Raw genomic sequence first — 25,633 nt, 5'->3', positions numbered from 1 at the left:
TATTTCACGGATTAAGTAGCTTTTCTGCTAGTAAGCATAATACAGGTTATTTACAAAAACTGAATGTTCGTTTTTTTTCCTTCCTTGAATAGAATTGTCATGTTTTTAAAAAGAGATTCAACATCGATTATTACATTTAGACTACATTAACAATCGCCCATATTATTTATACGAAAATATCCTTTTGACTTGAGAATCGTTTCTAGTATTTGCCCTTTTGAAAAATCAAGATATCACAACCCAGGATTTTCTTTTATTGAATACAAAAAGGAATATTGAAAGAAAATTGTACTTCGTCCAGAGGACATCATAAGCACGTCCAGACGAACTAAATATTACATCATGCGACCAGAATACCAAAAGCTACAATTTTTAAACTTCTTTTCCCTTTCTGCAAACTTGGAGAAAGAATACTGAAGTAGGTAGGGAATAAAAAAGTACGTAGAATATATGGAACTATTTTCTTACGCGAGTATACGTTAGTTTGTCCGAGCACGTACATATCGTAACTGAGTAAACTTCATTCCTTTAGATCAGAGATCTGAGTTTAGAAAAAGATGCCATTTTTTCCCTTTTTTATTTGGAAGGGATAAAGAACCCACTCCTTTCGGCGGTGGTGATAGAATATTTTGTTATAGAATTGGAGAAAAGAGGGGAATATTGGAATTTTGACAGTTCATGCGCGTATTTGCATGACAAAGAATTTTTCCCGTTCTCATTTTGAGAAGTTATTTTCTTCCCGACGTGTGTTGATAAGGAAGGAGATAGCTTCATCTATTTAGTAGTCACTGTTGCAGCTTGTTGACGAGTGTAGTTGTAAGATTCCTAGAATTACGATATATTTCCACCAAATTTCATCTCGTTTGTCTTTTTTTTTTTCTGTAACTTCAGGTGTATAATCAAAGAAATAAATTGTACGAAGATGTTGCATAATCTTGTTCTCATTCTAGCATGATTTTTGAATTTTCGAATGATTATTCTGCGATTTAATATCGTACTATTCTTTAGATCGTTTAGAAAAATTGAATTATTAATAATTAGGATTTTTACTCAGTTTTCCTTTGCGAACAAAAGCAAAAATTTTATCGTGTATTTATGATTTTTACTTTTAACAAAATTTTATCGTGCAAAAACATTTAATATTTTTTATGCTCATTACATTGTTCTATATCATGCACGTCTTCAGATTGTTTAGTATTCTATTGTTCATAATGCTATTTTGTTCAGTATCATAGATTGTAATCTATTCTTTAGATTGTTTAGAAAATTGACATTTTGAAAACGAGAGTTTTAACATATTTATCATTTCCAAATATATGCAACGATTTTAACGTGTTATATTATTTTAACATGTAACAACAGATATTTAACGAACAAAAATATTTAGTCTGTAAAACATTTCTTGTAAGAACCAATTAAAGTTTTTTTTTCAATTACCATTGAACAAATAATAATATAAAATACATCACGGTGTACAGTATTTTGTTCACTATTATGCAATATTTTAGATTATTTTGTTTTCTGGATTACTCTTTTTTCCTTTACAAACACATAAAATTACATTAACGTCATTTAAACGTTAAGTATTGACATGTAAAAATATTTCATTCATAGAACATTGCTTGTAAGAATCAATTATCGTTCCTTAAAGAATCAATTATCTTTCCTTTAAGAATAATTGGTGAAATTATCTTTTTAACCCGTTTTACCTTTTTGAGCACTTTAACAATTTTAATGTTTGTATTATGTTCTCATCTGATATTAGATTTTAAAATACAAAAAAAATCTCATTTCTAAAGCAATGCTTGTAACAATCAAAACTTTTCAATTCATTTTACTAATAAGGTTGAAAAAACTAACTGAAGTATGAATTACCTTATTTACAATTTTTCGAATCACAATTATATTAAAAATATAAATTAGCTTCGCGGGTTATCAAATGTATTATTGAATGTTTTCAAAAATATTCTAGCAGAAAAGCTACTTGCTTAAGGAAATTAGTTTTTCGTATGATTGAGAAAACCTCATATTAAAATATATCTAGTTACAAATTATATTGCATTGCTCTAAAAATAATTAACATTAATTTTATATTATTACTAGCAACATATTTGTTCTTTAAATTTAAGATTAAAAATAATTCAAATTATATTCACAAATATCCAGCATGAATTGTAACAGCTAATGAAATTAGTTTTTCGTAAGATTAAAAAAGCTTTTTCATAAAGTATGTCTAACTACGTATAGTTCCTTACTTAAAAAGTAAGAAATCCACCTTAATTACAGGAAATAATAATACTTTTTGTTTTTTAAATTTGCTGACGTCTTAAATAAGTTTATTGCTTTTCAATAACAAGTATTCAAGACGATATGCGTTAAATTCAGTAACTAAAATACATAAAAATTCTTTTTAACTAAATTTTTATCCATTAATCTTTTAATCGGTATTATACTACGTTTAAGCGTTAAAATTCCATCATTATTATGAAGATCATGTTAGTTTTTTCTTATATATATTCATAGATTTGTTTAAGACCTAAGATTTATAAAATTTTCATTTTATGAAGCGATAATTATTCGAAAAACGTTATTTCGGTTTCTCATGAATATACGGAAAATAACGACGTTTTTAATTATTTTCTAATCTCAACTTAAGCCTACTACCGTTGAAATGGGATATAAAGATGGAGTGTTAAACTATCATTTTTCTACTTTTACCATCCATTAATTATCACATTACTTTGTAAATATCAAGAAAGCTTTAGATTCAGGATTTTTTGGCGAATTTCAGAATGCTTTGCTAAGAGTTTCAATTGAGCTGAAATATTTTTTGTTAATTTATGTTTTAAGTTTTTGTTCCACGATTAGAAAAGAATTCAATGTGTAAAAAACGTTCTATTTAGCGAATATAACAAATTTTAATTAAAGCCTTTTTTTTCCAATTAACTAGTATTTTAATAGTTAATTAAAAATTTCTGAAATATTTTTGAACAAATTTTTAATTTAAGTGCAGGAATCAGTAAATATGTTTTTATAAAAGTATCGTAATACATGAAACATATAATTTAAAAACGAATTTTTGAATTATATGTTTCCTTTTATTTGTTAAATTATAAAGAAGCGGACGAACAAGGAAGTTTTTTTATTGTTATTTTTATTTGAAAATGAATCATTTTTAAATATGTGCATCATGAAAACCATTCTTCATTTTTAATATTTCCAAATCTTTTGCACGATCATGTGAAATTTTCAAAATCACTGAATGTAATCTTATTCAAATTTACGCCTCTTTCTCTTCAACTGTCCATAACGCCTTCAGTAATTTTGCAAAATTATCGAATGATATACTTCTTTGTTTTGCTACAACGTTTCTACTTTAATCTCGTGAAAAACGGAAAAAAACTCATTTACTTTTGGCAGGTTCTCTAAAATTTTTATTTTCTTTTCTTCGGTAAACAATTTGATAATGTATCTTGATCTTAACCCTAAACTTTCATTGTTCTATTGTTTATAATAATAAGCCTCACTTTTTCGAAAAAGAAATGCTTGAATTCAAATAAGTAACATTGTTTTTAGAATTAATTTTCGAACAATGGTACCAGGTTCGCCATTCATCAAATTGTTTACATTTCCTTAGGTGTTAGTAGAGCAAAAAAGAAAGAAAAAAAAGCTTTCTGTTTGCTAAATTCTCGACTATTATTTTTTCTTGACAGTAAATAAGTTATTTTGTCTTTAATTTTGAATGATTTATCAGCATTTGCGACTATTTTATTGTAATAGGAAATTGTAGCAAATATTAAATTACAGTTTTGTAAATGTAATTGCATTTCAGTAAGTGTTTTCGAAAAAAAACAACAACATATTTTTTAGCTATTGAACCTTCACTAAATACTAAAACTGTATTAGCTGGTACTACAGATTGGGATATTTTCTGAGATTTGAAAATATGATTACCACCTTGCACATTAAAGAATACGAACCATTCTTCTATTGTTTAGTTTAGGAGCTCTATCTATTTCCCTCTCTTTTCTTCTTTTTACGTATTTCTTCGTTCTTCGTTTTACGTAATCCATCACTGGGATATACCCTTTGTACTTAAAGTTTATATAATTCTTGGAATTCGTTGATAACATTCTGCAAATGAAGATTATTTTGTCAAGTTTTTATATTTCGCAGATCTCTGTAGTTGACGTTATTTAAAGACTATCTACAACATAAAATCAATTATAACTTTTTTTTATATTTTATAATGGGCGTTGAAAAGCCGTTCCAATTTTGAGTTAACGACAAGCCTTGCAGATTTGAGGAAGACAAGGGAACTCCTGGATCAAGCATTCTGACGAACTAGTCTTCGTGGACGACTGTTTGATGCGACTAACCCGCATTTTCGTTAAACGGAGAGGAAAACTACCTTGTAACTTTTAAACCAACCTAAAAGACAAGAGAACTCCTGAATCAAGCGTTTGGAGAAATCTGCCTTCGTGGACGATTTTTTAATGGAAATTCCCCGCATTTGAGTTACATGGAGAGGAAGACCACGAAAACTTTCCACTGTTAGCTCGACGGCAAGAGAATTCTAACTAATGATCCGTGTACCATTGAGGATATTTTACGTCAGCTCTGTGGCTGATGCGAGCCGCGAGCAGAATTCGTATCTCTCAGCCACCACTAGTTTACTCAAATTCACTAAAATGTCATTTAAAACATTTATCCACCAAGGTTTTAAAATATCATTATACACTGTTAGAGATTTTAAAACCAGTTGAACCATAAGTAACGCTCAAATTTGCTTCATCCTAATCTGTTGCTAAGTTGGCCTCATTATTGAATTTTTTTTAAACTTGATTACACAATACAGTTCAGTTTGAATGAAAGCAACTCAGTTTTACACGTTTATAAGGTTGCAGCAAATTTCCACAATATTGTGGTTCAACGAATGCTTACGATATTATGGTTCACCAAATTTCACCTATTTATGGTTCAGCGAATTTCCACTTCATTATGCTTCAGAGAATTACCCCTATATTATGGGTTCAAGGTATTAAAACAATGGGTAAAATTTGAACGGATTTATCTGAGAGTGTATTTCATTTTATGGTAGTCTTAAAAAATATTTGCATTTAATTTGTCAGTTACGTAAAATTTTGCCTTCAAATGCAGTTTTCATGTATGTTAAGACTTATTTTCTTAATGTTCAATCAAATCTTATTTTTCTCCTGAAAAATGACTTCTTTTTTTTATTTATTTGTTGCCATTTCCAAATGGAGGAAACATAATTCGCTTAATAACTGTACTTAAAGCTCAACTCGAGCTGACGTTAACAATGATCTTAGTAGAAATGATAGATCTAGATTTTTTTTTTCCTTTTTCATTATGAGTGATTTGTGGCAAGCTGTAGTTTTCTACTCCCTGGTCACGTGTTATTCGGGGTTATTTGTAGATCGATTCTTTATTATCCCTGTCCTGTCTATTTTGGCGAAAAGAAAATGCTCCCTTATTAATTCTCGTTACATCCATTGCAACTTTCATCAAAACAAGGACTGAACGTAGTGTATTGTTTTCGAGTGTGCAAAAGCAATTAATTTTTCTTTCCACCCATTTCTTCAGGTCAATATAAAAGGTTTGATAATGGGCCTTTCCCCTATTTTTTCTAAGCCTAATGCTTTGTATTTTTGTTTTGACAAATTCATTAAAACATTGATTTATTATTGAACTTTTAGGTTATGAAATTGTTGTCAAGCCTTTTATCACCGTCCTATTCATTTATTTTAATTGTTTCATCACAAATACCCAATTTGATAAATGAACTTCATTTATTCATTTTTAATCGCTTCATCAGTAATGAGTCGTTTGAAAGTTATATATTTATTAATCTAACTGCGAAAATAATAATTATTTCATTATGTTATCCTGATCTTTTGGCATTGATCTCTAAAATATTAGCATGAAAACTACGGCTCTTGTTATATATTTAATTAAAATGTGAATGTAAAGTCATTTAATGTTTTATTTCATTTTTTTGCACTTAATTTTAGCTGAGGAATTGTGCATTGCATTAAATGTTTAGTTTAGATGCATACAGAATCATCTGCATTGTCTGTTGAGTAGCCCTGAGTGCATCGTCTATCGAGAAGCTTGAAAAAATTTCGAACTTTAACAGCCTCACTTTAAGATATACTTGCATAATGATATACTTTTATTCAAGCTGTTTTTACTTTATTTTGAACGCCTATTTTTAATTGAGGAATTTTGCATTGTATACAATGTTTAATGTGGATGCAACAGACTCATCTGTTTCCTTAGTTGACTTGTTCGAGGCACGTCATCGATTGAATCGTTCAAAGTGCTTTGTGTGTTGAGTTGCTCTTCGGCATAAACAACGTTACTTTTAAACAATTCATATAATCATAAACTTTATGCTGTTTTAGAGCAAGTGACTGTCATCAGGCAAATGGGAATTTTCGAGAAACTTAATTGCTTTCATGCCAATTCATTTCTGCTTTTCCGTTTCAAAACAACGAAATGTTAAAGAAACTTCCAAATGCATTTGAGACCTACTTTCACACTGAAAACACTGTAAGAATGTCACTAAGTGTACTCTCCATTAAGATAGCTGAAATTTAATGATTTTGCAAAATAAATCAATTTAGTCTAGGTATAACGATTAAAATAAGATCTCTCCCCCTGAAGTCTCAATTATTTTAAAAATGTCACTTAGAGCCTTCTTTCATTTAGGCCCTCTTCAGTTAAAAACTTGTTTTTCTAAAGATAATTCCATTTAAAAACAATCTCTTATGAGATTTTTATTTTAAATTTGTTTTCTGAATAATTTAATATCTAATGTATGCAATGTTTTACGTAACATAATAAACTGTAATTTTAAATGACAAAATCCAAAAAGCTACATTCATGACTATCAATAAATTAGTGAAATCCATCATAATTCTTCCTAATTAGTTTTACCTAAAGACCACAACATCATTTATACTTGGAAACATTCAAAGATAATAGAAATTGATCTTAGAAAAGTTTTTCCTCCCCAAATTCGGCGAATTTTAAAACTAATACCAGTTCCATTAGTATTCTCTTTTGCCGAACTAATCTAATATTGCGAAATAATTACTTATCTGTAAATATGGAGAATTAATTTTAAATGGTCTTAAAGGTTAACAGAGTCTCTCATTAATCAACCAAGTAGGATTCCTCTGCAAGTTAAAGCAGCTTTTCTCTAGAATTGGGCCTTAAGAAGACTTCGTAATTAAATGTTAATAATGTATAAATCTGCCTCAACTGAATCTACTATTTCGACGAGGATATGGATTAATTTCAATTGTTGTGGTTCGGAAAATTTCTTGCTTCGATGGAAGTATGCATTTGCGAACGGGTACGAATTTAATTACGAGTAGTTTCCGTTCCTTAATTAATGAAGGCGTGGTTTTCTTTTGATGATCAGGAAGTTTTTAATGATTGAATTTTAATTATTCATTATGTTTTTCAAGTGTAAAATAAAACTAAATTTTAATTTTTAAGATGTTGGAATAACCAAGAATGTGTAATGCACGTCTTTAACACCGGTGATAGATACAAGTATGTTCTTTTGGATTCTTGGATCATAAAGATTACGGTACTATGCCATGAAATATTCCGAATTGTGAATGTATCACCTAATGATACAAAATCACACACAAATATGCTTACTTTATATTTGAACGAACCCTTATACATCCAATCATCGTGCGTATTTGATGTAACTTTAATAACGAATTAAACTAAACCATTGTTTAAGTTCAACACAAAACCATATTATTGGTACTTTTAACCAAAAAGTATCGAGATTGTTGAAATTTTAAAGAAAACAATTGAACCATGTCTTTGTTTGCGATGAACCATAGTATTATGTAATAAAATTTAACAAGGTCTAATTTCAGACATTGTAGCTAAGGTTCCAGCAAATCTGTCGGATGGTAGGGTTCAAACACCACTGAACTTCTTACATTGTAATTGTTTCAGGCTACTCGTTTTTATTAAATCTTCGAACAATTTTATTTTTAAAGCACTACATTCAAACATTTGTGTGAAGCAAACAGCTTAACTTCATACTAAATTTTTTTTTTTCATTTGGCGAAATATTACGAGGTTGGGCAAATAAGTGAATGACCGCATGAGGTTAACCCCAACTGACTCTACTATTTCATCCAACATCGCCAGTTCAGAAGATTATTTCGAACCATGAAATTAAAACAAATTTAAATTGCACCTATATGCACTACTTCTCTATAATTAGGGTTATCCATTAGAATGAAAAATAATTAGAAACAACCGTATTGGACTCCTGGAAACATTTAAGAGTGTTAATCAATCCACAAATAGAGAAGTTGAACTTAGCTTGACCGTGACCGTGGCTGAGACAACTCATTCCACCATGCCCAAAAGCTGATTTGTTTTTCTAAACCAAAACTACTTCGGCTGGCAAGGTCACTAGTTCGGTCACGTTATTTACAGCTAAAGCTGTTAACCATAAATACTATCGGATCACGTGACATAATCGTTTATTCTTCTAGAAAACTGTATTCAATGGCCGTGTTTTTTTGAAAGCTTGAATAAGGTCGTGTATTTTGTAATCTTAACAGCCGAAGGCAATACCACATATCCATGATTTGAGATATTAATAAGTGGTAAAAAAAGGATTAGAAACGGGTTTGTCATTTATTAAAGAACAGCTTCACAATGAGTAATTTGGCGTTCTTTTTTTTTTTTTATCTGGCTAAGAATCAGAAGTTAAAACTGAATTAAATGATCACCTACGGGTATCAATTGTGAAGAGAACAATAAGTTTATCGTTTCGGCCGCTGTAGTTAATTCAGTATTTAATGTGTTAACAATTTTTTATTATATAAATCCTTGTTAGATTCATTTTTCTTTCTATGACTCAAGGTTTAAACGTATTACTATATATTTGAAATTTAATTTCGGGTAATCTTATTTGTTTCAAACGTTATATATTTTTGAAGGGTTGAGTCACAAAAATTACTAATAAAATATTTGAATAATGATTAATAATTATCATAAAAACGCACTTTTTAGATAGTACAATCATTTACAGTTTCATAAAATAAAAATGGGTTAATCTGTGAAAATACTTTTAGATGTATTACCAATTCATCGAAACTATAAGCAATGTCTTACCATAACAATTAACCATTCACAATGTCTTATAATTCGTACATATTTCGGCGAATTTGCACTAATGTCCTATTTGGAAAATGGCTCATCAATATATTGCTTAAACTCTTCAATTATAAAGATAAATCTTGTTTATTAGAAGAAGTAGGCTAAGTAGTAGACTAAGAAGTAGTTGTAATTGTCAGATTCATCCGATATTTTATATTCATTTTCAGCCAATAAAGGCTCCATATTCACTCCATAAAGACCAATATTGGCCCTATATAGGACCAGTATTAAAATCTAGGCCTCCCAGTATTGGTTCCCTTAGTGCATGTTCATATGAGACCCATATTGAGCCAAACTGGAGCCAAAATAAAATTGTGGCTAGGGCTATGATGTTGATAATAGATGTATTATTAGCATTTTTCGTTTTTTTCCCTTTATAAGGCAGTATTCTCTTTTTTTCAAGTCATTTTTAAAAATATAATTTTCCGTTTTTAGATAGTTTTTAGGTTTTATTAAGTTTTTATTTTTAAAGGCATTCTTAGGAATTTTAAGGTCTTAATCGTTGTTGCCCTATTTATTAAACATTTCAATCATCCTATCAAAAAAGAAGTCTAAACTCTGCTTTAAAATATATCTTTAGGTATATATTTTGTATGGGCCGAAAAATAAGAGGAGTAATTGCTTATATTTTTATTTTTAAAAGACTAAATTTTATTATTTTAGAAGCAATTCATCGCCATCTCATTTAATTTCTCATTGTATCACTTTTACGAATTGATACTTTTACGAATTGATACTTTCATAACAATGCTTTACAACATCACTGCACGCTCGGCAAAAAAAAAGCGGAAAAACTTCAGACATAACAAAAAATACCTTGACCTACGCACCCCAACTTCTGAATACCGGTGCAAAAGTTAAAAAATAAATAAGATTTAAATCAAAACATTCGGGGCCTTTTTTATCCAGCCCACACTTTTTGCCAGACCGGTTTCAAGCGGTGCTTGAAGGTGACCTAGGGCTTATATTTCTACAAATATATAGTTACTGTCCCATTTAGTATTTATTTTATATTTCTATCAGACACTAGAAAAAAGAATCTTATGATATTTTTTATATATTTTATTTTGTGGAATTTCTCAAAGAATGCAGTTATATTCTATATCGTGATATTCCCCGTTTAAAGATTTGTCTGTTTTTTTTTCTCGTCGAAGTAACTGTCCTTGAGTTTGCGAGATTATTATTTTTTGTTCTTGTTATTGGATGTGAAGAATATCATTAATTTCGTTCGAGGAAGAAAGTGTCATGAATTATATCATGATTACAGTAATTTTGCTCCTCTATAGCCACCGCCTTTTTATAGAGGGTAGATTTAGATGTATCGAATAAGAATTACGACTTTAGCGAGAACTGCTACAAAATTTTAAAGTATATATTCTTCGTTTGAATAATACGATTCAACTTTTCTACTCGAAATTTTCTTTTTTTTTCTTCATGCAAATGTGATTCTTTAAAATATTTGACTGAGAAAGTGGTCAGTTGACCAAATCCCGCTATTGTTTTTCTTTTATTTTTGCAGGATGTAATACACAGAAAACTAAATTCACATTTTCGTTGTTCATAAGAAAATCGTACGCGGAGAAGAAAAATTGTGGTAAAATTACCTTACTGTATGGTAATGATATTTCTAATAAAAAAAACCTGGTCAATCAAACCAAAATATACGGTCTTTTAACCATTCATTTAGTAAATTTTTCCCTTTATATGCTGACAGTTTACCGGAAATTTTGGTTTTCAAAATCGTAATTCTTAATACCACACTTTTAGTAAAAAATACAAAACTGACAAGTAATTTAACTGAATAGTTTTTATGCCATGCTCGGTGTCATGATAAAACTACCAAATTTTATCATGTATTATAAAATTTATACTTTATTGTTATATTTTCCAAAACCATTACCAAAGCGCTTCGATAAAAATTACTGAGCTTTTTGGTGCTTCCATAAAGCCAAAAACACTGTTAATTTAACCAAGTTTTGGTTGTTTTGTTTATATATATTTTTTTAAAGTTTGTAAATTAATACAATTGTTAAAACAAATGATCCGACACGAATAACGCGTTGAATTTTCGAAATCACTAAATATTAACCCAGTTTCACTGTTTTAAAACTTTTATTTTAATGTACAATAAAATAAGACTTTTGTAACCGAATACCGGGTCTTTCGGAAATTTTTTATTAAAGCAGTTATTATTTAAGGATTTATTATTATTTTTATTATTTACGATAACTGTATTTGATATATGAAGGGCTTTTGCTTGACCTTGTCTGTTTATAGCCTTGCCGGGATGAGGCACAAGACTAACCTTTTTTTTCCCCTCGAAAATCTGGAAAATTCCCAACTATAGGATAATTCATGATTTCCTTTTCACAGATTTTTCAGACGGTAGGTGGGTTCGAATTTCTCCTTTTCTATTTTGCAAATAGTTTCAACTATTTATAATCGTAATTGGCTCCTTGACTTCTGTGTGGGGGGAGGAGGGTTAAATTTTTAGGTCCTGTTAAATAAGCAATGAAGCGAGCATGAGGAAGCAGTTTTTTTTTTAAAAAAAGATTGGGATTTCCTCAACATGGTAAATGTTATTCCCAATCATTTCCTGTCTTTCTCTTTTGTTTAAAAAAATAATAATAAAAATAAAGCATAAATATTTTAAAATGTGTTTTTAAAACTTTTGAAGTTCAATTTAATAAATTTTAGTCTATTAATAACTGGTATCATTGTTTTATTTTTGGAAGTATGTTGATAATTTTCATTTTTAATCGTCTTGTACTTAAACTTTTATTTAATAACTGAATATGATACGACTTGCAATTGGAATTGCGTACCGTACAATTAACTACGCCTGGCGTTTGCACAAAGTGAAGTTTGGCTAAAGATTAATTGAAAAGGAGATAGGTTTCGCTACCTATTTCGCCTGCTCAAAACAAATATCCTCTCCAAGTAAACACAAATGGCGATTAAACAAAAGCGATTGCCTGCACTGTGCTTTAAAACAAGGCTCAAAAAGAGTCTTTGTATTTCTCTCTACTGATATCTGTGTAAAATTGTAGGCTTAAAACTTCTCCTAATTTCCCATTGGATCAGACAGCTTCCTAAATTCTTCAAACGCTTCGAATTTGCTAGTGTTATCCGCTTCAATGGCGAAGATTTATTTGCGAGAATTTATTGCACTCTCATCCAAAACAAGAAAGATGTCTAGAAATTATGAGCGCAAAAATACTGTTAGCCCGTTAAAAGTTCATTCACTCGCTTTTTGAAAAATAAACAAAACTTGTCTTTAAAAGCGCTCTTAAAACGCCAGGAAGAAGAAGGGGGGGCACTCTAAATTATTTGTAGCTTCGCCATTAATCTAGGTTTTATTTCCTTTCCATCTGGTCCTCTTCCCATTGCCACAACACCATTGTGAGGCTTCTTAAATGCCTTCTTTTTGCTAGCTTTTTATGTTTGACAGAGCTTTGCGCTCACGCAGAGACACTCATTTCAGGAGTGACCCTGCTTTTTTATTTATTCACTAGATGCGATGGAAATTAATGAAATCTAACTTTCGGTCGAAGCTATCGAATTTGATATATTGAAAAAGGATACATGCTGATTACAGAAAGGACCTTTTTTTCTTTCCTATCTGTATTTGTCTATATTTAACGGCAAGCAATGTAAGGTGCCTCGGTTCTCTGATCCATTTTCAGACAAAAACTTTCATTTAAATAACCAAATTTTTATGCTTGATTAAAGAAAATTGATAATTGAAAGGCTTTATCGATGTTATTATTGGGTATGGTGCCACAATTGGCAGATCAATATTCGATCGAAAATCTCCGTTAATAGGTTTTCATTAAAAGTAACTAAATTTTCATGGTTGATCATAGAAAATATGATAATTGAAAGGCTTCGGCAATCATCGGGTCTGGTAGCTCGATTGTCTAGTCCAGTGTTTCCCAAACTTACGACTTTTGTGTACCCTTTCTAAAATTTTGGCAACGCTGCGTACCAGTAACAAAAAAAAAAAATGAATTTTTTACTATAAAAAAATTGCACAAAAGTTAAAAATCACAACTGGCTGTTGACACCACTTATTATTAATTGTTAACTCTGCAAAAAATAGCCAATGGAAAAATATGTAATCGTAAATTTTCATGGCTAGCTTTGTTTTTAAAAAATTTTTTTTTTCAAATTTTCGTTTGTTGCAAGACATTTCGCATAAGAACGCGTACCTCCCCTAAACTGTTCCTGTACCCCTGAGGGTACGCGTACCACACTTTGGGAAACACTGGTCTAGTCCGTTTTCAACCGAAAACCTATTTAATTAAAGTAAATTTTTATTTAAAATATCTCATTTTTCAGGTTGATTAAAGAAAATCAATAATTCAAAGGTTTTGGACATATATCGTTGGGTTTGGTACCTCAATTGACTAATAATAAAAAAAAAAATTTATAAAATAAAATTTATAATTGAAAGGAAGAAATATGATGAAAAGTCACAAATGCAAATTGTTCAGCGTATAATTTTTAGGAACATTTTGGGAAGAGATTAAGATTTCTGTGTGGGTGATAACGTTGTTTTGATTTAATGCGAAAATTCTTAATTATGTTAAGTACATAATTAAAAATCTACGGAAATAATTTATTAGAATATCACAGGCTTTTATTAATAAATCTACTTCATTAATTCAATTTTCATTAATAAATTTACTATATTAATAACTTCAGAATTAATTCAATCAGATTTTGATATGACTTAAAACTAAAAAAAAAATTTTTTCCCTCCCCAGCATTTAATATTTTTCATTTGATTTCAAATAAAAATTCTCCAATTATATCAACCGTAAATTTGCCCTATTTGCAACTCTCTTTCGCGGGGAACATCAAACAATTGCCCACTATACACTACACACTCATCCACAACGAAATAATATTGAATCCACTCGAATTCCACCCTACTAGTTCGATTTCACTGACATCATTGATAAGTACGTACCCTTCAATTTCGATTAATCGAAAATCGGACACTGACAGTTTTAGCATTTTAACTAACAATAGCCCTTCGATCCCACATCAATGAGTGTTGTGTGAAGTCATATGTATCGAACTGGGGTTTGAGGATAGGCATGCCAATCCTGATTGGGTTGACGGATATTGGCCTTTTAAGCACTCATTTCCGTTTTGTGGAGAAGGAGGGGGGCGTAAGAAAGCCCCTGTCGAAAATCTAATAACAGTTTAGGGATGCAGCTGACACTATAGAGATAGGAAATTGAAGAGGAATGTTAGCTGAAAGGGTCGATTTTCATCGATTTGTGATTTTCGTTTGGCAGGGATTGAGAGCTGGGGGGTGAATACTTTTCATTTGTTTAGTTTCTTTTAGTAGATTCTTTAACTTATTTCCCTTTATTGTGTATCGACGTTGTGATGTGCTCAAATACTATAATAGTGGACTAACTTATCGTTCAAAGTTGCCTTAACTTTAATTTTATGCTGAGTTGATCCATATTACCACGCTTCTTAAAATTGATTACACTATTTATGTCTTATTGAGGTTGTAACGTATTATGGTTTAACTTTGAACCGATTTTTTTTTTTTTTTTTAGCACCTGAAATGAAGCAGTTGAATGTAAATGTGTGATTATGTAAATAGAAATTTGATAAGCCTTCGAAAGTGTGAAAAATAAATAATATTTTATTAAATACTTATTATTATAAAAAAGAAGAATATTTACAAAATATTTAAAAACTCAAATGAACTAATTCAGCTCGAAATTGAACTGTGTTGTGGACTTAGTGGGACATATAGTATTCAAAATAATAAATAAAAATTCACATATAATGGTTTCATAATATTAGCTTTGTTATTCACATATGATGTTTTATATGTAGAAATATAAATAAAACACAAGTTACTCGTGAAAAAAGAGTTTAACGAATTGAAAATAAATAATTAAAAATACATGGATATTCATTTAACTAAGTTCAGTTTGACGCCTTTAATTTATGAATGGAATCGTCTTTAAATTTTAGAACCTAAAATACTAATTTTTTCTGGTTCCAGTTCTATTTGTGTGATCATGATTATACGGAATACGAGTAGATATTTTTTAGTGGTTTGTTAAAAAAAAAGATTTTAAATGAAGTCTAAAGTATTTAAATTTTTGCAGACAGTGCATCGAAATATTATATTTTTTGCTAAAACAATCATGGGTTACATAATTCTCCTTTGTGTCTAAGAAACACACACGGCGCTTTATACGCGACAAAACAGTAACAAAATAATTTATTACATTTTATAAATTAATTACTACATTTAAATCATTTCTATAAAAACATCTAAAATTAAATGAAGGGCTTGAGAATATATCGTTATAAGCCACTTATTTTTTTTAAGAAAAAGGTGACGTGTTTAATTAAAAATGTTTCTTGGTAAGGTTTCCAGATGGGTACTTTAAAAAAATCCCAGAAGTTTTCCATAGATAACAACCCAATACACTGAAACATCCATTTGTCTGCATGGACCGTAGTGGTAATTTTAACCAAACTGACACTCCTGAACTAAGTTTGATAATGTGACTTATCATTATATTATCTTAGACAGTCGAAATATTCAGAAATTGCAAATCATAGCAGATTTTTTTTAACGCCATTAAAATTGTCATCAATTCGAAGTTGTTGCTGAAGTCATAAGATTTAATAAGTAATCCAAAAGAGTAAACGTTATTTTACATTACATTTTACATTATTTTAGCCCAGAGGTGTTAACTCTACTGGATTTATCAGTAGACTACTGTTTAATAAAAATTCACCTAGTTTGTGTACAATTTAGGAAAATTCCTAAAATTGGGTAAATTTTTTTAAAATTTTTTTTCTATTGAAATTGGGTTTTTACGCTATTTATTGCTTGCTTGAATATTCAAGTAAGTACTATTACTAATACATAATGAAGTGAGCCTCATTTATAGTTATCAGCTTAAAGCTCTTCTAAAATTTTCAGTTTATTTTAATTAAAATTTATAATTAATTTAAAATTAATTCCCTATTATAAATTTAAAAAAAAAATCTATTAAATATCAATAATGAATTACTTGTCGATTACCATTTAAAATTATGAATTTACATTAAAAACATTTCAAATTTTAAGTTCATTTAATGTCAATCATAAATCGGATACATTGCAGACCAATTATAAATATTAGTGTAATCAAGTTTTTTGTTTTTTTACGACAGTAAAAACCCTTGAAATTCCCTATATGTAAAATATTTAGTAAATTACTCACTAGTTATCATGAAATTTATATTATTCGTAAAATCTCATTGATTTTTCCTATCCTTGTTGGCAGCTATTTTTTAGCTTTTAGTGCTTTTATTATGTTCAAATAATTATAAATATAATCCCCCTAAAAGTAAATTGTACACGATTTTTAATAAAAATAATCATTAATTTAAACTAAAAGAGAGCCGATAGTGCTTTTAGATCACTTGCCTTTCTCTTTATTAATTTACATCTGTAGCCGATAATGGCAGTTTAGTGAACTGGGCGTTGACGGGTGAGGAGCAGGTCATGTAATTGTTATGATGACTGTTTCATATGGGATTGGCTTATTGACTAAAACTGGGGACGCCTACTTATTCTAAATTGTCCATTCATTTAAGAGCAGAAGAAAAAAAGAACATTAAATATATCTATCAAGTGCTATGCTATATATGCTTTTAACTCTTTCTCGAGTGCTTTCTTTGGAGTAAACAATGTATTTTTAACCCATTGAACCTTTTTACAGAAAATCACTCTTTACGGCCATTGTATTTGTCATAAATGGAATTTTTTTCATTTTTATTTTTTCGTTTACGCCTTCAAAGTGTAGGTATATTAGGAAATGACTCTCGGCTATTGAACGCCCATTTTTACTTAAATTAAGCGAACTAAATTAATGTTCTATTGCTGTATTGTCTGTGTAATAAAGAGAAATTTATTATCATCATTCGGTGTTAAATGTATGAAGAAAATAATTCTTTCCGCTTCACGGGCTGGCGCTTTCAGAAATATGATTTCTATTTTTTTTTTTCACCCTTGAAATTAATTCTGCATTATGTGTGATTTATTTAAACGTGAATTTTTCTTCTATTATTTGGTAAAAAGATTTTCTGTTTACCTGTTATTGTTTTCGTGATTTTAGTGTAGTTTGTATAAACGGCGTTATTTATGTAGATAATGTAGAATACCACTATAGAAGTACGAGTTTGTATACCCGGAAAAATATTTTCATTTTCTCAATGTCACATGTCATTTATTTGTGCGTGAATAATAAAATTAGTAAAATTTTCTAATAATTTAAAATAAAAGTGTAACTATTGTTTAGTCATTGATATATTGTGGGGAAAAAAGTAACTTTTTTTATAATCTCTATTGTTTGTTTTGTAGTATCAAAAAAATTTAAATTGGATTTCGCATTTGGTGGTCCGAGTCTGAACAATTTTAATCCTAGATTAAGATACATAGAAATATTTAAAGACCAAGTCCGCCCGAGCCCAAGATAAGCGTCTTAAAGAAAATCAAAGCCTTAAGCTAAATAAAAGTCATTTGACAATTAGTATTAGCCTCCCAAGGCAAAAGCAATCAACAGATGTTGCAATTAACAGTTTATAAATTTTACATTTTATTTAATTTTATATCCGTCGTTGAACAGCAGGTCCAATTTTGGGTTTTCGACAACTATTGTTCAACTCCGTAGCCTTGCCTTTTTGAACGAATCCAGAAGACGAGGAAACTCCTGGATCAGTACCCCTCAGAGGTATGATTTGTTATGAGAACATGGAGGACTTTGTGACTCCACAGATTTAACGTGCATCAGTCACCATTTACTACACGGGGAGGGAGTCTTCGGCAGGCGGGGATCGAACCCACGAACTCTTGGACATGAGCCCAGTGCTATACCAACCATGCTATCCCAGCCTAAATTTTGCATGTTATGTTTATTGGCTCGGCTGTTCAACGACGGTTATAAAATATAAAATATCTTAACCATACGTTTGTTTAAAAACAGTGAAAAAAGTGTATAAAAATTTTCATCATGAGTCCGAGCCCGTTGCCCTAACACGAAAATTTCTTTCAGTAAACGAACCAGAGTCTGCGTCGGGCTCAAGCTAAGGCCGTCTCATCTCTAGATACGTCACTTATTAGCTTTTGAAAAAAATTTTGCGCGAATGATTGTAAATCTCAACAATTATGGTTACAACGCCGCTTTATATAAATGCCTCGTCTTGGAAAGTTATGGAGTTAATAACTAGTTCAGATAAATTTTGATTTTGGTTAATTTTTAACTGCAAAATTTATCACAAAGTAATTATAAGCCATCGCTAGATATGCAATTAAAAATTTTGATGCATGAAAAAATATGCAAATTGCAACTATTTTTTTTTTCTTCTCCTGCTTAAGAAGTTTTGAAGATTAATCTTAATACAGTGTTCTATGTTGAGCCATATTATCCAGTATTTCAGCGTGCAGAATATAATTACTGAAGGTTTAAAAATATTTTAACTGTTACCTAGATTGGATCTTCTGCTATGAAGTACTAACATCAAATTTAAAAGTTATTTTTTGACTTTCCGCCATAAGTTTCATTAGTTAAATATGCTTTTATCCATTATTGAAACCAAAATACAGTTTGTAATTTCTTACATGATTTGGAAAAATTTTATTTACAAGATGGTTTGAATTTCGAAAAGTATAATTTTTATGCAAATCTTCTTCCCATACTGACGTAAAAAAGTAGTAACATCCCCTTGCTTTTTACTTTACTGTACAAGTAAAATTTTAAAATTAAATTCAAATAAAAAAAAAAAAACGTTTTATAATTCATTTTTATATTTTGAAGAATAAATTAATTTGCAATTTTTCCATCTATGCTCAAAGATCTTGACCTCTAAAACTACCTGTAGAATTTTATGACTGACAATTATGACTTATATTTTAAAATTTAAATTTTTCAAAGTGTAATTTTCTTTTTAAATATTTTTGTTTTTGCTTGATGAGATTAAAAAAAAAGTTTTTTTTTTTAATGTGAGAGGATTTTAATGACTTACATGATATATTGTAATGTCATGATTCACGAATATGAAAACATTGCTTATATCTCTTCTCTCCCTCATCAGACAAAATAAGCAAAACGCATACCTTCTCCCTTATACCTTATATTTGATCGGCCCCATATAAAATGGACTGATAGATTTTAGTTTTGGCTCTCTGATAAAAAATTTTCTCACCTGCCAAATTAAACCATCAACACGCATTGTATTTTTACTCGAATTCTGAAAAGTTCAATGCATCATCCAAAAACTATTGCAAGTGATTCACTTTATTTATTAATTATTTTAAATCTTCTATTCATCATTTCAAATAATCGCATGCAACTTTCAAAATGGTAGTTAAGAATTCAAATGATTTCTATCATAAATAAATCTGAATTACAGCATGAATATTTATTTAAAATTTCACAGTCGATTTCCGATAATAAACTACCATCTACATCTTCGCCAAAGCTTATACAACACTTAACAAACGGCGTCGGCCTACTTTTCCTTATCAAGTCTATTTGGCGATTAAATCTTAAATTATTCCTTAGCTTCTGAATACAAAGTACGTCATTTGTCTAGTATGGTGAAAGCGAGATTTCATTAGTAGCCAAAACAGAGCCAAACTGTTAATGGCTTTGAACAGCTTCATATCCATAATTTTACGCCACTGTCTCGTAGAATTAATATTTTTCGATAGTTTATTAAGTTTTTGAATCTTTTTAAGGAATGAAAACTAAATTACAGGGAAAGGCTGTACGATTTGAATATAAAATTAATGAATTATTATTTTTATCCTTGTGATTTGGCTGTTAAATGATGACGTTCGTCGTAGATACAAAATTAAATTTTGAATGAGTAAAATTAAATTTTGAATTAAGTTTTTAATGAGATTTCTTATATGTTACTAACCTTGAAAAAGACATTAATTCGACCAGAAATGGAAACTTATGATCATACATTTCTGCTAAGTAATTATTGCTACCATTTTTTGACAGCTTTAAGCTGCTTATCATAGAAAGTCGACAATCATGCCTAGGTCTGTTGTAAGAAGAAAAAAAATTACCGTGTAGGATGCAAGAATGATCAAACGATTTTCCTAGAAAAAGTTCAATGATAATAAGGCTGGAGAACTTACTTATTTTTATTTTCTATCAAATATAAATTAAGACTGATTTGTGGTTTCAAATGGAGCAGCCATTGATATATTCAATTAAAAGGAACATAATTGGTCACGATTTGTTCCAATTTTGCGCGGTATGTCGAAAACAGTTTTGTGGTTAACTTATAGTTATAGCTTGTTATATAATCACGTGAACATGGATTTATTGTATAACGTAGCGTTCGTGTATAGAGATGTTCGCGTAATAACGTTCGTTAATGTGCGAATTTTAATATCGCATTGTATTGTTAAAAAATATAAATACTTAATAATACATATCGTGATATATTCCCCATAACAAATTTTTGTTAGTTTTACATAGGTCAATATCTCTGTTTCTCAAATAAAATTTATCAAACATGGCAATAATATCGTATTCAATAATTATCGTATAATATTTCGATATTATCTTTCTAATTTGTTAACTCATCGATAAGGATCGCGATATTATCGTTTTCGATAATTATAGTTATCAATGATGATCCCAATGTAATCGTATTCGATATCGATTGTTCATGATTTCGATATTGTCGTATTTGATACACTTATGTGTATCTTTGGTAGCCGGTGACATTCGTACATAAAAATCAGGCTTTTTAAATTTTTTATTTTTAGACTATTTAAACTTCAATGTCCCATTAACAATTAGTACCGTTGTCAGTTTAGTTTAAAAATAGTGCAATATTTAATTTCGTTCACTAGGATATTTTTAAAAAAAATTATGTGACCATATGATTTTATCAAACATTAAATTTGCCCATGCGAAATTTTTCGTGGAATATTTTTAACTGCCATTCACACAAGGTAATTTTATAAGGCAACGAAGTAGAATCAAAAAAATTTATTTGTTACACAATGCATTTGTTTACGATGTACTTGTTTGCAATGTATGCGAAAATGTATTTGTTATAATGTATTGCTATTTCTGAAATATGTTCTAAAAATTTGCCATGCTAGATTGTAAATTAAATATGTTACAAAGTTTTTTAACTTTATTTAACTAGAGCAACATGGATGAATTTTTAAAATAAATTTTACGTAAATAAATTTTTCATTTAAGAAATATAAAATAAAATTCTATCAGAAATATATTCCATATATTTTAGTTATTTTTGAAAATAAATTTTACTTTGAAAATAAATTTTACTTTGAAAATGAACTTTGAAAATAAATTATACTTTGAAAATAAATTTTACTTTGAAAATGAACTTTGAAAATAAATTTTACTTTGAAAATGAACTTTGAAAATAAATTTTACGTAAATAAATTTTTCATTTAAGATGAAAGATAAAATAAAATTCTATATGAAAATCGGTGAATTCCATATATTTTAGTTAACTTATACTACTTAGTAACCTAAGTTAGGCATGAAACGTGATTGCTAACAAATGTCAAAAATTTTCACAAATGTTATGTCACAAATTTTCTTGGAATTAATTAAATTTTAAACCTGGTAAAAAGATTTTAAACTTGAAGATAATTATCAAATAAGTTTACTGAGATGATAGATGTGCATTTGAATTTTGTTTTGGGGAAAAAATATCTGCCATTAAAGTTAGATTATTTGCTAGATTTCGCTCATATGTCGTGAGACAAGAAATTGATCTTTGGTTAATGCATAAACGTAGCAGTATGCTTGTATATTTGACTGATTTCTCTTAACTAATGTCAGAAAAAAAAACTAAATAAAAGGGGCTAAAATAGAGGAGAAAAACAGCATAAGATTGTTGGGGTAGTTTGTGAAGGGAGGGAGCTCGGTTGAGGAGCGACGTGACGTCCGATCTTTCTCAGTTCGGAATTTCCTCTTCACAGACGTAGGAAAAGAATGAAGAAAAAAAGTGCTTCGCCAGCTTTTTTTTTTATTTTTATTTATTTTTTTTTATTTCTATTCGCTTAGAAAAGAAAAAAAAAGGAGCGGAGTATAAAGATGGAAAAAAAAAAATTCCACGCAAAGTTGAAAACAAGGTTCCAGCTTATGATGATGAGCGTTTTCCTATATCCGCGGAATGACGTCGAAATGCCAAGCTCTGCGTGTGGTTGTCTGTCATTTATGGTCATCCGGAATCAATGAAAACGCGCGTTTTAAGAACTTTAGTATTTGATGTAAAATGAATGTGCAGAATTGATTTCTGTCTACAAGATACGAATTTAAATTAGTTTTTGACAGCAATTCTGTATATATATATATATANATAAATTCGAATATATATATAACACAAAAAATAAATTGAAAATTAATATAAAGAGAAACTAAAAATGGGGAATCCAATAGTCGTTATCAAGGCACATCTATTGGTATAAATGCGATATTTCTGAATACGGAATAATTATCCTAAGATAAAAATTATATGTGTCGATATCGATAGATCATGAAATAAAAGAAAAATGTAAAAAGTAATCAAACTTACCGGCGTGTAGCAAAATACGGTTTAGGTTTAAAAGTACAATAATTAAACAGTTTACAAAATCGCGAAGATATATATATATATATATATATATATATATATAGTTGGTGAGAAATGATATATTTTGTGGTTATTGATCATAGTTTTGGTTGTAAATTAAACGAGTCTTTAAAATACCTTAATTTGGTTGCCATTGTAACATTTTTAATTTTTTCTCCCTTTTTCTCTTTAAAATAAATTTAATTTTCTACCTACGACACATTTTAATGGTTTTAAAACTGAGATAGTATCTTCAGAGTAATTTAATTTTTTTAAAGGTATATAATAAATTTATTTTGCATTGTAAATACATTTCTCCCACAACGAGAAATTTTGAGATTTATTTTTTTATATTTTTAATGTCACAAAAGCGACAGAGCATATACTTCGCTAGAAGACGTTAATATTTATAAGCTACCTACAGCGATGTTAAAAAAAGCCATTTAATTTCAAATGATAACAACCTTACGCATCAACTTATAAATATGTTTATACATGTCCATGCCGTGAACGTTTTTACCCCAGAGTTATAATATTTTCAAAATTTATTTTATTTTTTTTTTGTTTACATTTATGTAAAAAATAATACAAGTCGAACTCATCTAAAATCTGTTTCTGTTAGATTATTAAGAGGACTTATACTCGATACTTTTCTCTCTATTTAGACATTGTGTTAAGAAAAAGTTATCTTTGTACGAAATATTAAACTTTAATATTAAATTTTATTATCATCGTAAGTCTGTTTTAATTTATGAAAATTTGAAAATTTTTAACTAATAAAATAATATAAATAAAATTATATAAATAAAATTATATAAACTGTCGAATTAATTGCAAAAAAAATCGTAAAAGTACATAAGTGTAGATAGCGTATACATATATCGTCCACCACAACGTAAAATTATTATTGTTAAATAAACAAAATATTTAAGACCCCCTTTTACCTTTAAAAACTTGTGGTCTTCTATTTAAAAATATTTCAAATTAATGTAGTTCTTATGACTGGAAGCATTATTGCACATTGTTCAAAAAATAATGTATTTGGCAGTGAAGTAAATTGCTGGCTTTATATTTTGGATACATTTTGGTTACATTTATAGGTAGAAATGACTACACTTTTTTTCAATATGAATACATAAAACTTAGCATATTAAAAAGCTAATGATTATTTAAAAATATTTCTGATTAATATGATGCTTATGATTACCTTGTTGCTCTTGCTTAAAAAAATAATGCATAGAATTTGCTGCCAATAAAGTGTCTATTTTGATTATATTTCGAAGTAGAAGTAATTTATTCTTCAAAAACAAGTTATATATTTCTTTGAAGTAAACATAATGGATAGTTAAGTTTTATATTCACAAAAACTTTTAAAAATGGTTTACAGAAATTTAAATAATATTGTATTAAGGCTTAATAAGTTTTTTAATGATTTTATTTTGGTTTCTAGAGTTTCCCTCAATGCTTTATTCGTCGTGTATTTTGTGCTTTGATGTTTGCCTGCATAATTCTTTTTGTTTTTATATTATAACATGATTAATAGCTCCTGTCCATTATTGAAACTTTAATCTAAGTTTCAAAATCAATGTTTTATAGATATAAAAAAAATATATACAAAAGCCAAACTTACATGAAATTCGTCGTTTTAAGGTAAAATATAGATTACCACATACTTGTCTCCTCTTTTAAGTAGAATTTGTAAAATTAGAAAAAAAAATTGCAACTTATCATTTCTTATTTAAGAGCGGTTGTTTTTATAAAATTAACGTAATATTTTTTTAAAGGCTAGGTTAACTAATACGTTTAATTTACATTAGATTCCCTTTCATACATAATTTTAATTCTAATGTTTACTTTTCGCACTTATGTTAATAAGTGACATTGGTGTTTAACTTATTTGCGAGTGTAACTCTTATGCATCACTCTAATCTATTTTTTGCATATATTCTCATATAATTATTATATTGTTAACTTGTTTTAAATGCAAAATATTCCATTGCTTCAGCTTGTTCACGTGGTTAAACATGGCGTCGATTCTTTTCTCTTCCTGGCTCTTCGCCAAAATCGCCAACAGTGTTCTCAATGTTTTCTTTGTAAGATGCTCACACGTTGGTCTGTTGGTTGCTTTTCGAATCATTTTCGTTGTGAAGCGTGTCACTGCCTCAAAAGAAATAATAAAAAAAGCTATTTCTGGCTCAATTTTATTATTTTTTTATTTAGATTTTCAAGGTCAATTGTTTCTCTACTCTTTACTGAAATGAAATTTTTTCCCACACGGGAAAATTACTCTGATGTCACCCCCTTCTGAATTAGTGAAGTTTAGTCTTTCAAAATTGCTTTAAATACTTGCTGATAAATGATAACAAATTTAGGATAAATTGTTATTTTTTAGATACTTTTAAGATACATCATTCTGGTACATCAAAAAGATAATATAACATCTTTCTCTTATAATTTTATTGCAAAATAGTTTATAGATTTTTTAAATAAATTTTTTATATGCTCTAGCGAATTGGAATGTTCATAACGTAATAATTACAAACAGTGCTTATTTAGTGTCATATTGTATTTTCTCCTGTTCTTAAACTGAGCTTTTAATTTTGCGTCTCTAAATTTAATGTTATAGTTTTTTTTTTTTTTTTTTTTTTTTTTTTTTTTTTTTTTTTTTTTTTTTACCTTTGCTTAGTAGAATATATATTACAAAATAAATAAATATTTAATCGAAAATTAAAATATTAAAAGACTA

At 28.9% G+C, this 25,633-nt stretch overlaps 1 protein-coding gene across 1 annotated transcript in view; it reads left to right on the top strand.

The window, feature by feature from the left end:
* LOC107454516 (uncharacterized) overlaps positions 1-25,633 on the top strand; it is a 93,077-nt gene that overhangs the window by 51,743 nt on the left and 15,701 nt on the right. The gene's annotated exons all lie outside the window — the stretch shown is intronic.

This window comes from Parasteatoda tepidariorum, chromosome 1 (assembly GCF_043381705.1).
Source record: "Parasteatoda tepidariorum isolate YZ-2023 chromosome 1, CAS_Ptep_4.0, whole genome shotgun sequence".
Classification (NCBI taxonomy): Eukaryota; Metazoa; Arthropoda; class Arachnida; order Araneae; family Theridiidae; genus Parasteatoda; species Parasteatoda tepidariorum.
This window is presented reverse-complemented; position numbering and strand designations above follow the sequence as displayed.